Consider the following 11,930-nt stretch of genomic DNA (forward strand, 5'->3'; position numbering starts at 1 on the left):
TACATATTTGGGTTATCTCCTTTTCAAATCTGATTTTTTTTTAGGCTACATGTTAATTGTTTGAACTTTGAACTTTGAAGAAATTCATGAATGGACTTTGTAAATACTCGAATGAATGGACTTCGTAAGGCAGTGGTACCATAAATTGTGTTATTTCAAAGATTTAACTTCCATATTTTCACAAAATACAATGTCCTCAATAAATACTTATATGTATAGATACTTATGTTTAGGATTATATGTGTTGGAGCGATTCCTTTATGTTTTACTATAATCTTGATGTTGACAAGCTTTAGCTAACTTTTTTCATCAATTTCTCATAGAATATGCAAAAGGAAATGATTGCCAAAATGTGGCAAAAATTACATTTCTCCTTATTTCCTTTTTTATTGTTCATGACAGGATAATCATGTTGTAGGAATGAGTTATCCTACAGTTTGTTTCAATTTGTGGATTTTTTTTTCCTCCCATTTTTTTACAAGGATGTAGATTTCATTTTCATGTTGATGGTTTTTGCATGTATCTTATATAGCCCCAAATGCTGGTAATGAAGCGGATCTTGAGAAGTAGTCATGGACACAGACTCTATCATAGGTTAATGTTATAATACGACTTACACCTGGTCTTAGAAAAATTTTAATGGTCCGTGACATAAAGAAGAGTTATTTCACAGTAGGGTTGAAAGGGCAACCTCCTGTCTTAGTTGTAAGTCATTTGTTTTTGTTTCTTAGATGTAAGTCATATGTTTGATTTTGAGCTTTATCACATCAATTATTTCACTAATCCAATATGCATGGCCTATATTTCTCACCCGATGTTAGTTACTTGACATGGTTGATATAACATTCAATTCTAAGCCACTTTTATTTTAAGTCATAGATGTTATTGATTAAAAGGATGCTCATATTTTGATTGGTTTACTTGGAGCTTGATTTTTTTTTTTTGTAAATTCCATGTGGATGTTATTTTTTTAGGGTGAGCTCTTTGCACCAGTAAGGTCAGATGATTCCTAGAACATAGGTATACAACAAGTGCATCTTTGGCCTTTGTTGTGTATCTGTTATTCTTTATATCATTGATGGATGGTTATTGATTGATGTAAAACAGAGGATGGGAAGTTCCTACCAATTCTCTTGACAAAACAAAATCAAATGGAGTGGTAGAATTTTGTTTTAAAGGGTGAGCCAAAAATCAACACTTGAAAGGTAGAACTTGAGAATAGCAAGCTATCTGATCTGGATCTAGAGACACAACAGACCATGGAAAAAAATGATGGTATTGATGAGTCTTCCCTGCAAATAAGCTCTAACTGTTAGACCACTACCCAAATTTCAGTTATCTACAATGACAATAGTGACTCTAGCTTTATTTTTATGAAAGAAACTTTGGTCATTTTCCTGTTCGTTTCCTATGAATGATTTTGATTTTCAAACTCCAACTAGTTTTTTGTCAAACAAATTAAAGCTTTGATGACAAACATATAGTTTTCAACGCTCTTTTCTAAATCTATTTTCTTGAGCAAATTTGTCTTTTTACTTTAGGTACTGTAGATTGCTACCATGTGACATATGTTATGATATAATTTTCTGGATAAATAGATAGAAGTGTTGTACAATAGTCTTTTTTAAATCTAAAGAAACAAATTTCCAAATACAATTTTTATTAATTAAGAACGTCTTTTAGACTTCTTATCTAGGTTATGATTATATTTCGGTAGGGGATTTTGTGTACATTGATATTGTGTTGTCTTTTTGGTTTCTGTCAGGTAACAATGGTTAATAAGGAATGTGTTCTTGAGTAGTAGACACACATCTTATTCTACTATCGACATGGATCTCCATGGTTTTTAGGCATGGCAAAAAAAACACAGATGTCAGTGGGATCTCCAAAGTCTGTGTTGGATGAATTTAATACTAGTGATGATTTTGATTCCTTGTCAGATAAAGAATGTCACAAGTCAAATTCAAATAAATAGAAGCAACTCAAGAATGAAGGTGAAGCTATTGCTTTCTGTCCAAGTCAATTTCTTTTATTTGTTGGTTGTTGTCATGTTTTGAGTGCGGACTTGTGAAATTCCAAATTACATGTTGGTTTATGTAAAGGGGATATATATATATATATATATATATATATATATATATATATATATATATATATATTTTATTTATTTATTTATTTATTTATTTATCATATGTCGTTCATGGTTTCCGGAGATCCGTGTTACATTTGCACAGAAGTTTAGATATCATTCAGATATCTAAACACCAAACAACAACAAAATTGAGATTTTTCTTTCACTCAACCTATAACATATTACATCTGTCTTCATTAATGTTCTTCTTCCAGATGCTATCCACTTATGACATTTCCTTTGCAATATTTGGCGCATTTTCTAGTTATAGGCCATTTATATATTATAAATGTCTTCAGAGTTTCACTTCTAATTGAGTATTCAACTGAACATATTGATTCTCTTATACATAATTATTTTTCCATCCACCCACTTTTCATAACTTCCATAACCATTAGGTAGGGACCTGCAACTTTGATGTTGCTTTTCTTGTTTAGTAAAATATTGCCGAGACTTTAATTTATTGAATGATGTAGAATTTACAATTTATGAAGTTTCAAGGTCTAATTTTTAAAAGTCTAATTCTTTAAAGGGTGCTAGCTCAAAGGAAGAGCACCTGCTTTACAAGCAAGAGGTTGGTGGTTCGATTCCATCGTTCCCTGACATCCATATGGAATGGCAACGATCATTTTTTGGTGACGGAGGCTCTTTTGACCATCACCAATGAGCTTTGGTGATATTTTTCGACGTTCACTAAAATATGAAATGGTGATGGTCAATGAACACCACCATATATATGCATCAATAGTGACGACCCTCAAAGGTCTGTAACCATAAATCATTGTTGCTGATATGAAATGGTGGTGGTTGCTATCTGTCATTATAGTCATTATTCATGATGGACCTTGAATTTCACCACAACACCTATACTTCTGGAAATGTTGCTTTTGGTGACGGTCAGTGAATGTCATCATATATATGCACCAATAGTGATGGCCATGAATTATCCATCACAAAAAATCGTTTTTGTTCATATGAAATGGTGATGGTCACTATCCGCCATTATAATCGATATTCGTGATGGACCTTGAACGTAACCATAACACCCATACTTTTGGTGACGCCACCTTTGGTGACGTTCAGTTTTTGGTGACAGAGGCTATGTTCCATCACCATTTCTCATATGAAATGGTGAAAATCGCTATCCGTAATTATAAATCATTATTGGTGATGGACTTTGAATGTCACTACAACACCTATGCTTTTGGCGATGCCACCTTTGGTGACATTCAATTTTTTGTGACAGAGGCTATGGTCCGTCACCATTGCTCATATGAAATGGTGACGGTAATTATTCATCATTATAAATCATTATTGGTGATGGACTTTGAATGTCACTACAACACCTATACTTTTGGCGACGCCACCTTTGGTGACATTCATTTTTTGGTGACGAAGGCTCTTTTGACCGTCACTAATGAGCTTATGGTGACATTTTTCGTCCCTCACCAATGTCCTTTTTTCTTGTAGTGACCCTGCTATAAGCTATGCTTAAGCTCCATGTACCTATCATGTTGTTGTCCTGCATGTAATATCTGATCCTGTAAATCTGTCCCATATGAACTCATAGTTGTTATGTGATTTACCTATACACTTCTACAAAGAGCATATGAAACCATGTTCTCCTTACCCTTAACTTACATGATCTCAAAGTCAAACTCACTGAACGTAGCCAACCACCTAGCTTGCCTAGCATTCAAATTAGGTTGATTAAATAAGTATCTTAGTCCACTATGGTCACTTAATAGAATGAATCTCCTCCAAGAAGATATTTCCTCCACATCTACAATGCATGAATGATCGTTGTCAACTCAATATTGTGAGTCACATAGTTTTACTTGTTCTCATTCAGTTTCCTTGACTCATAGCATACTACTTGTCCTTCCTGCATGTGGAATCCACCAAGTCCTCTCTTACAAGCATCTCTGCACACCACGAACTGTTTATTAGGATCCATAATCTTTAGAAATAGAGAATTTGTAAGAAACTACTTTAACTGCTTTAACTACTCAAAACTGGCTACACATTCCTCTATCCATTCAAATTTATTTCATTTCAATGATGTAATAGGATAGGAAATCTGTGATAATTTCTTGATGAACCACATATAATAACCTGCTAACCCCATGAATGATCTGACCTCATCCACAATCCTAGAACCTCCCCATTCCATGATAGTTGTGATATTTTCTGGATCCACTGTTATGCCTTCCTTGGAAACAACATGTCCCAAGTAGTGTACCTCTTTCTAAAAGAAACTGCATTTTCTAATCTTAGCATACAACTGATTCTCTCTCAACAATTTTAACACTACTACTAAGTGTTCTGCATGCTCTTCCTCATTCTTAAAATATATCAATACATCATCAATGAATATAGTAACAACCTTCGTTAAAAAACCATGTAATAAATTTAATAAAGGAAAAATAAGAACAAGGTCATGGGACACATATTCCAAGCTGAATGTTGGGCAAAAACATAGAGATGGGGATCACTTGTGAATAATAAATGGCTATGGAAATAGGAAAAGGAATTGGAAAAGTGGCATCAATTGGCATTTTATTTATGAAAATAATGGAAATAGGAGAAAGGGAAGGTGAAAGGTCACCGGCTGGATGTGAGAAGAAAATTGAAGGAAAATAGAGAAAATTGAAGAAAATAGAGAGCTCAATGATAAAAAGGCTTCTGAGGATTAGTTCACAACTTTTGACAGTTCTATGGTGGATATCTCTATTCTAATATCTTTCTCTCATACTCTTTCACACTTAGAGTTTTCTTGGAACACTCTTAGAGAATTGTGGCATACCCTGGATTTGAAGTAAGAAGGAAAAGGAATAGTAGAAAAGTGAAAGAGGATAGAGGGATCGATAGCTATAGTGGGTTTACTTTGTAGGTACCCAGTTTCATGTATGATTTCATTTCTATTTTTGGCATGCATGATGTATGCATGTGGTTATTTGGTTATGATATGTCATTGACATGGACGATTTCCTAGATTGACAATGGTTTTTCCTAGACTTTCCATTTCCTGGATAGGCATGGTGTTGGGGCTTTTCCCATTTTGTTTCCTGATTTTTCCTCGTGTTCCTTTTGGTTGTGGGTTAAGTTATTAGTTCCTGGAGCCTTGGAATAACTTGGGTTGAGTTACTAGTCCTGGAAGCCTTGGTTGGAAAAAATGCTCTAGAGCCCTTGATGGGTTGACTTACTAGTCTTGTTGGACGTATGCTCTGGAGCCCTTGATGGGTTGACTTACTAGTCTTGTTGGACAAACGCTTTGGGGCCCTGCCGCAGCTATGGGTTGAGTTACTAGTCCTAGATTTTGGTTTGAACAAACACTCTGGAGCCCTAGATAGCTTGGGTAGAGATCGATCTGGTGATGGTTAGTGATGTCTGACCATGAGGTGGAATCACTAGCTAAGTGTTGAGGTGGTTTGGCCTCTAAAATCCTTGGTTTGGTTTTGGTTGGTTATTTCCATGAGATTCCACAATCATGCTTGGAATATGGAGCAGGGGTGATTGGCTGAAAGGGAGATTTGGTTTAGGCCAATCTATGGTCGAGTGGTACGTGGAAGTCCCTAACTTGGTTGGCTTTTGCATATGATAGTAAGAGATCTTTTTGCATCGTATTTCATAATAAAATGTTTTTGTTATCATGTGGATTTGATGATTGTTTTATCATCATTATTATTATGATTATATGCTAGTTATAGGCATGGTTTTATGATAGACTTGAGTTATGGCTCTCATCAAGTTTTGGCTAGTAAAATAAATGTTAATGAATGTATGCCCTAATAGATGATGATGCACCTATTGTGAGAGGGAATCAAACCTTCTTAACGATTCAAAGATAAGTATAATGCGATGCTTGTGTTCATATGTGCAATTGTGACCTATACATTACATGCTCATGATGTGTATGACGTAATGTATGTCATGGTTAGGATGGGTCAGGTTAAGTCCTTGATGTAATTCTGAGTTAAAGGCTTTGTCTCTTTGTTATTTATCATTCCTAAGTGTTTCATTAAGTTATGGGTAGAGGTTTGAGTCCTAGCCCTGAAAAAGTTCCTCAGATCTCACAGTCGTGGACATAGAACCTGGTGAAAAAGTATACATTCATTGGGATTCAGGATTAGGGAGTGACTGAAGGGTCCCAACCACTTTCTTATCTTGTAATAAAAGAGAATTAGAGCCCAGGTCAGTGAAAATCTAAGTCAACTCAGAGGTTGGGCACCTGGAGTGGTTGGTTAGCTCCTACGGATCTGGTAGCACTTGAGGGAGGTCAATAAAGTTTTGGTTTGTCGATTCCACTTCCTTAGCTGCACTTAGGAAGTTTAATCATATCATAGTAACTCTTCATCACATATTTAATCCAGCGTACCGGTAAGCTTGGGTAAGTGTGGGAGGAGGGTGTTACAGAGTGCTATCAGAGCATGGTTCAACCCTTGGACTGGATGGATGGAATGTGTTGTCATGCATGCATGTAGGTTGTATATGTTCTTGTTATGTATGCATGGTGGTAGTCATTATTACAGTTGTGTTGTCATGTAGAATCTGATGAAGTGTTGTTGGGATGTGTTTGGCATGAATGCATGTCGAATGTATATCTATTTTTATACATGTCAGTGTATATATGTTGTTATGCATGCATTGTGTGGGCATGGTTGTCATGCATGAGGTCATGGTATGCAGTTGGTGTTGTCATGCATGATGTTGGAATATTGATATGATTATGTTTATACATGTATTATGTTAATCTAGATTGATCTTGTAGACAAGATAACCTCCTTTGAATTTCACTGAGGTATGTTTGATTATGTTTATGTTTGGTTTATCTGAAATAGTATGTTTGTAGGAAGAAGATCAAATATGCCAAGAAAACTGGTGGACTACAATTCACCTGACGCTCCCTATAGATCAAATGAGCAACATGGTGATGAGTACTCCTCTCACATAGTAGACACTTTGAGAATTTTGAAGGTAGAGATAAGAAATTGAAAAGAATATAACGATAGAATAATTTAGTCACAAGAGAGACTTGCTTGGGCACAGGAGAAACAAGCAGAGGTCAATGCAGTTGTCCTTCAAAGTTTGTCAGAATTGTAGATAAAAGGATCACTTAGGATCATTCATGGACAGGACTAATGGAGCATAAGGTAGCAGGTCACATGGTGGGCACATGTCAGATAAAGATGATACCATTAGAGATGGAAGGTTCTTGGATACACCTGATGGACGAGAAAATAGAAATGGGATTTACTCTAGTTCTAGTTCAGATAGGTACCATGGTCATCATCTTTATCATCCTTACAAGAGGAGTGACAGGGGATATTTGTCGGATGAGTTAACGAAAGAAAAACCACCTACATTTGATGGAGAAATGAAGAAGTCACAGGATGTAGAAGCGTGGTTCCTTGGGATGAATAATTTCTTTTGGTTACATGATTACTCAAAGAACATGAAGGCCATAATAGCTATGCTTATTCTGAAAGGTAAAGCATACAGTTGGTGGGAAGATGTAAAGAATGCCAGAGGTATTCAAGAAGAGGAATTGAATTCGAGTGAGTTCGAGAGAATTTTTAGGAAGAAGTGTATGTATAAGAGATACTATGATGACAGGGAAAAGGAGTTCTATGACTTGAGGATGGTATCTGTGACCGATGAGGAGTATACTAGCATATTCTTGGAGTTGTTGAGGTATGTTACTTATTTGAAGGAGGAGAAAGCTAAGATTCAGAGATTCATCAGAGGGTTGTTAGTAGTGTTCAAAGACCGGACTGAGTTTGATGAGCCTAGATCTTTGGAGGAAGCCATCAATAAGTTGAAGCATTGTTATGAGAAATCAAAGCATAGGTTTGGATCTAAATAGGATTAGAAAGGTAATGATAATAATAAGGGAAAGTGTGATAATAAGTGAATAATACCTCAAGGCACAAGTAATAAATAGAATGCAACATCACACAATAATTTCAATGCATCTAGAAGTGGACAGGGCTTTCTGTCTAAGGAGGAGAACAAGGGTGATGGAAGGAATACCTTACAATGTTGGATTTGTGGTGGAGATCATTGTAGGAGAGATTTTCCACAACATCAGGGTGGAAGACCGGAGATCTATAGTGCTCAGGAGGCACAGACTGTGGGGGATGTTGGATAGAGTATTCCTCGGATTTATGCAGCATTGGATATTAGGTATGTGGATCTCCAAGCATCTATTATCGATATGGACGGTAAGTGTTATGATCAATTTTTTTCTATTTTGATTGAATCTGGATCTAATTATAGTTATGTTAACCCTAACCTCATGGATAAGTGTTGTTTGAATAAATAAGTGTGTGTAGAGTCTTGGTTAGTGTAGTTGGCTACAAGTACTAAGGAAAGGGTTCATCATTACATAAGAGCTTGTGCATTTGAGTTGAATGGTATGCTTACATCAGCACATCTAAATGTACTTCCGTTGGGATCATAAAATATGTTTTTGGGTATGGATTGGTTGTATCTTCACAAGACCAAGGTGGATTGTTATGAAAAGGAAATTGAGTGTCTGTATGACAATGGAGAAAAAATAACCTTGCAAGGTAAGAAAAAGGAAACACCAGGGAGGATGGTTATAGCTATGCAGGCCAAGCATAGTCGCAGAAAAAGATGTGTATTATTTGCACTACATATTTCTAGTGAGAAAGGTAGGGATGTTGAGGATGCAGATGTCTTAAAGAAGTATCCGATTTTGCAGCAGTTCCATGATGTATTGCCAACAAGGATTTCAAATTTTCTGCCTCACAGGGAAGTGGACTTTTATATTGAGTTGGTATGAGGGGTGGCACCAGCATCAAAGGCACCATACAGGATGAGCACACTAGAGCTAGTGGAATTGAAGTTGCAGTTGAAGATATTGCTTGAAAAAGGATACATTAGGCCAAGTGTGTTGCCTTGGGGTGCACCATTGTTGTTTGTGAAGAAGAATGATGGTATTCTTATATTATGCATTGATTATAGGAAGTTGAACAAGGTAACCATCAAGAACATATACCCTTTTCCAAGGATGATGACTTGTTTGATCAATTGAAGGGAGCAACAATGTTCTCAAAGATTGATTTGATATTAGGATACCATCATGTACGCATTGAAGAAGATGACAACTACGAGATTGATTTTTGGACCATGTATGGGCATTAAGATTTTGTTGTAGTTTATTTTGGTTTGACTAATGCTCCAACTACTTTTATGTGCTTGATAGTGTATTATGTCCTTATCTGGAAAATTTTGTTATTGTATTTATTGATGATATATTGATATAGTCTAAGAATGAGAAAGAACATGTCAAACACTTAGCAGTACTATTGAGATTGCTAAGAGAGCATCAATTGTATGCTAATCTTAGTAACTGCAGTTTCTTTCAGAAAAAGGTACATTACTTGGGGCATGTGGTTTCTAAGGAAAGCATAAAAATGGACCTGGAAAAGATAAGAGCTATCATGGAATGTGAAACTCCTAGGAATGTGGATGAGGTTAGATCATTCATGGGATTAGCAGGCTATTACAATAAGTTCATCAATAACTTCATGGATTTCCTATCCTATTACATCCATGTAGTGAAAAGGTAATAAATTTGAATGCACAAAAGAATGTGCAGCTAGTTTTGAGTAGTTGAAGTAGTTGCTTACAAATGCTCTAGTTCTAAAGATCGCAGATCCAGACAAAGAGTTTGTGGTGTGTATAGATACTTGCAAGAAAGGACTTACTGGGGTTTATTACCTTGGTTGATAATATGTTTTTCAATGATTTTACTTTCAGTTTGAGGATACTCGGAAGAAGAGGATAATGGAAATGTTAGGATATTCCAACACATAGGAAATAGTTAAGTATAACTTGGTCTAGTGTAGAGTTAGGTAAAGTGTGTTTCTTTACTATGTACTTTTGCAACTTACAATCCGACGGTCGCAATATGTTCTAGACATGAAGTGATTTGATGGTTCATTCTCTCCTTGGTATTACTAACACTTGATCTGTGGCTTAACGCCTGCTTGGTCTATGATCTCTATTTAAAGAGCATGGAGGATCATTATTAGGGTGACCATTCATGAGAGAAGCTTATGTAAATTTTGATTCTTTTATTAATAAATTACCTGAAGTGGCCGCATTGGCTCAAGCCATGGACTGTTTCCCTCTTTGAGGGTTTTAACCACATTAAGAATACTGGTGTATTGATCTGTGATCTATTTGTGAGCAGTGTCCTTTGTTGTTCTATCTGAGGAACTTACCCTGTAAATTCCTACATGGTATCAGAGCTATTTGAGGGCCACATCTGTTGGTGATCCAAATCCGAAGCCGGTACAACTACATCCGACTGTCGTTTCCTAGATCTACTATTTCTGACTGATTTCGGGCCAAGAGGACTGCTCTATTATGTTAGGAGCATCTATTCCAGTGAGGAACCCCTTTCGTTTCATGCGAAAAGGTTTACGGTAGCCCTAGCTACATCATTTTTAAGATCTTGAGGTATACAGTCTTTATTTGCAGTTCTAGTTATTCATCTCTCTGTATATTTCGGTTTATTTAGCTCTTTGTTTTTTATTACTAGATCTTTACCTTTCATTTCTGCGCATGCTCTTTTCCCCGCGTCTCTGTGCGATCTAGGAAAATCAAAAATAGAAAGGAAGAATTTTTCTCATGCATATGCTCTTTTCCGCCATGCCTTAGTGTGATATCGGAAAATCAGAAACATTGAGAAAAATATTTTGTTTCCAGCGAAAGCTAACTTCAAGCCATAAGGTTTTTTTTTTTTTTTGCATGTCCATGTTGGGTTGTGTGGTTTTTTGTTTTGTAGGAAAAATCATCTTTTCCAAGTAAGCACGCACCCCAAAGCTTCAGTGGCTAAAAAACTAGCTCACTTGGTCCAAAGTTACTTTATGAGAATAGAGGTCTTGGGTTCAACTATTTCTTTTTGTTGAGTTACTTTTTCAAAAAGCACATGTAACTTATGTTTTAAAGTTACTTTATGTAAAATTATTCTCACCCATTATAAAATGTGAGTCACTTATAATTCTAAAGTCTCTTTATCTTTTATTTAAGTTACAATTTAGTGAGTAGCTCAAAAGTACCATTGTAAAAGTGACTTTCACTTGTTTATAAAAGTGAGTCACATAATTTTTTTTTAAAGTGAGCTAATTAGATTAAGTTTTGAAAGGGGGGGATTTTTTTAAATATAACATTATCATTCACTTCCGCACATTCACACACTTTGTCGACATCTTCAACAACTTTTCTTCAAAAATCCATAACTTCTTCATCTAGAAGCCGTTTTCAGAGCCGTTTTTTTTTAATCAACCTAATTTTTCAAAATCTTTCCATTGGAACCCTTAGTTTCAACATCTAAAACTTCAATTTCTGTTAAAATGGAAAGTCCATAACAAGTTATTCTTGACAACACCAACTACTTCCAATGGTGGTCCTACATTGTGGATTTACTTATAAGTAAAGGTCTTTACAGAATAGCCTCAGGCCAAGAAACTAAACCTAAAGATGAAGATAAGGCAGCCAAATGGGAAAATAGGAAATATCAAGCACGTGGATTGATAGGGATGTCTATTTCTCCAGGACTTAGATTCCATATCGCAGAACTTGATACCCCTAATGAAGAAATGAAAGAGTTCACTAAAGTTTTTGGAATAAAAAATGAAATTAGAGCCCATCAACTCGAAAATGAGTTTCTTACGTTGGACCCCAATAATTTTTCTTCCATTGAAGATTTTTTCTCCAAGTTCAAGAACCTTAGACTTCTCTTGGAAGATGGCAGCCTTATCTA

Source organism: Pinus tabuliformis, chromosome 1_1, assembly GCF_031772625.1.
Source record: "Pinus tabuliformis cultivar Carrire ecotype Pingquan chromosome 1_1, CPIR1, whole genome shotgun sequence".
Classification (NCBI taxonomy): domain Eukaryota; kingdom Viridiplantae; phylum Streptophyta; class Pinopsida; order Pinales; family Pinaceae; genus Pinus; species Pinus tabuliformis.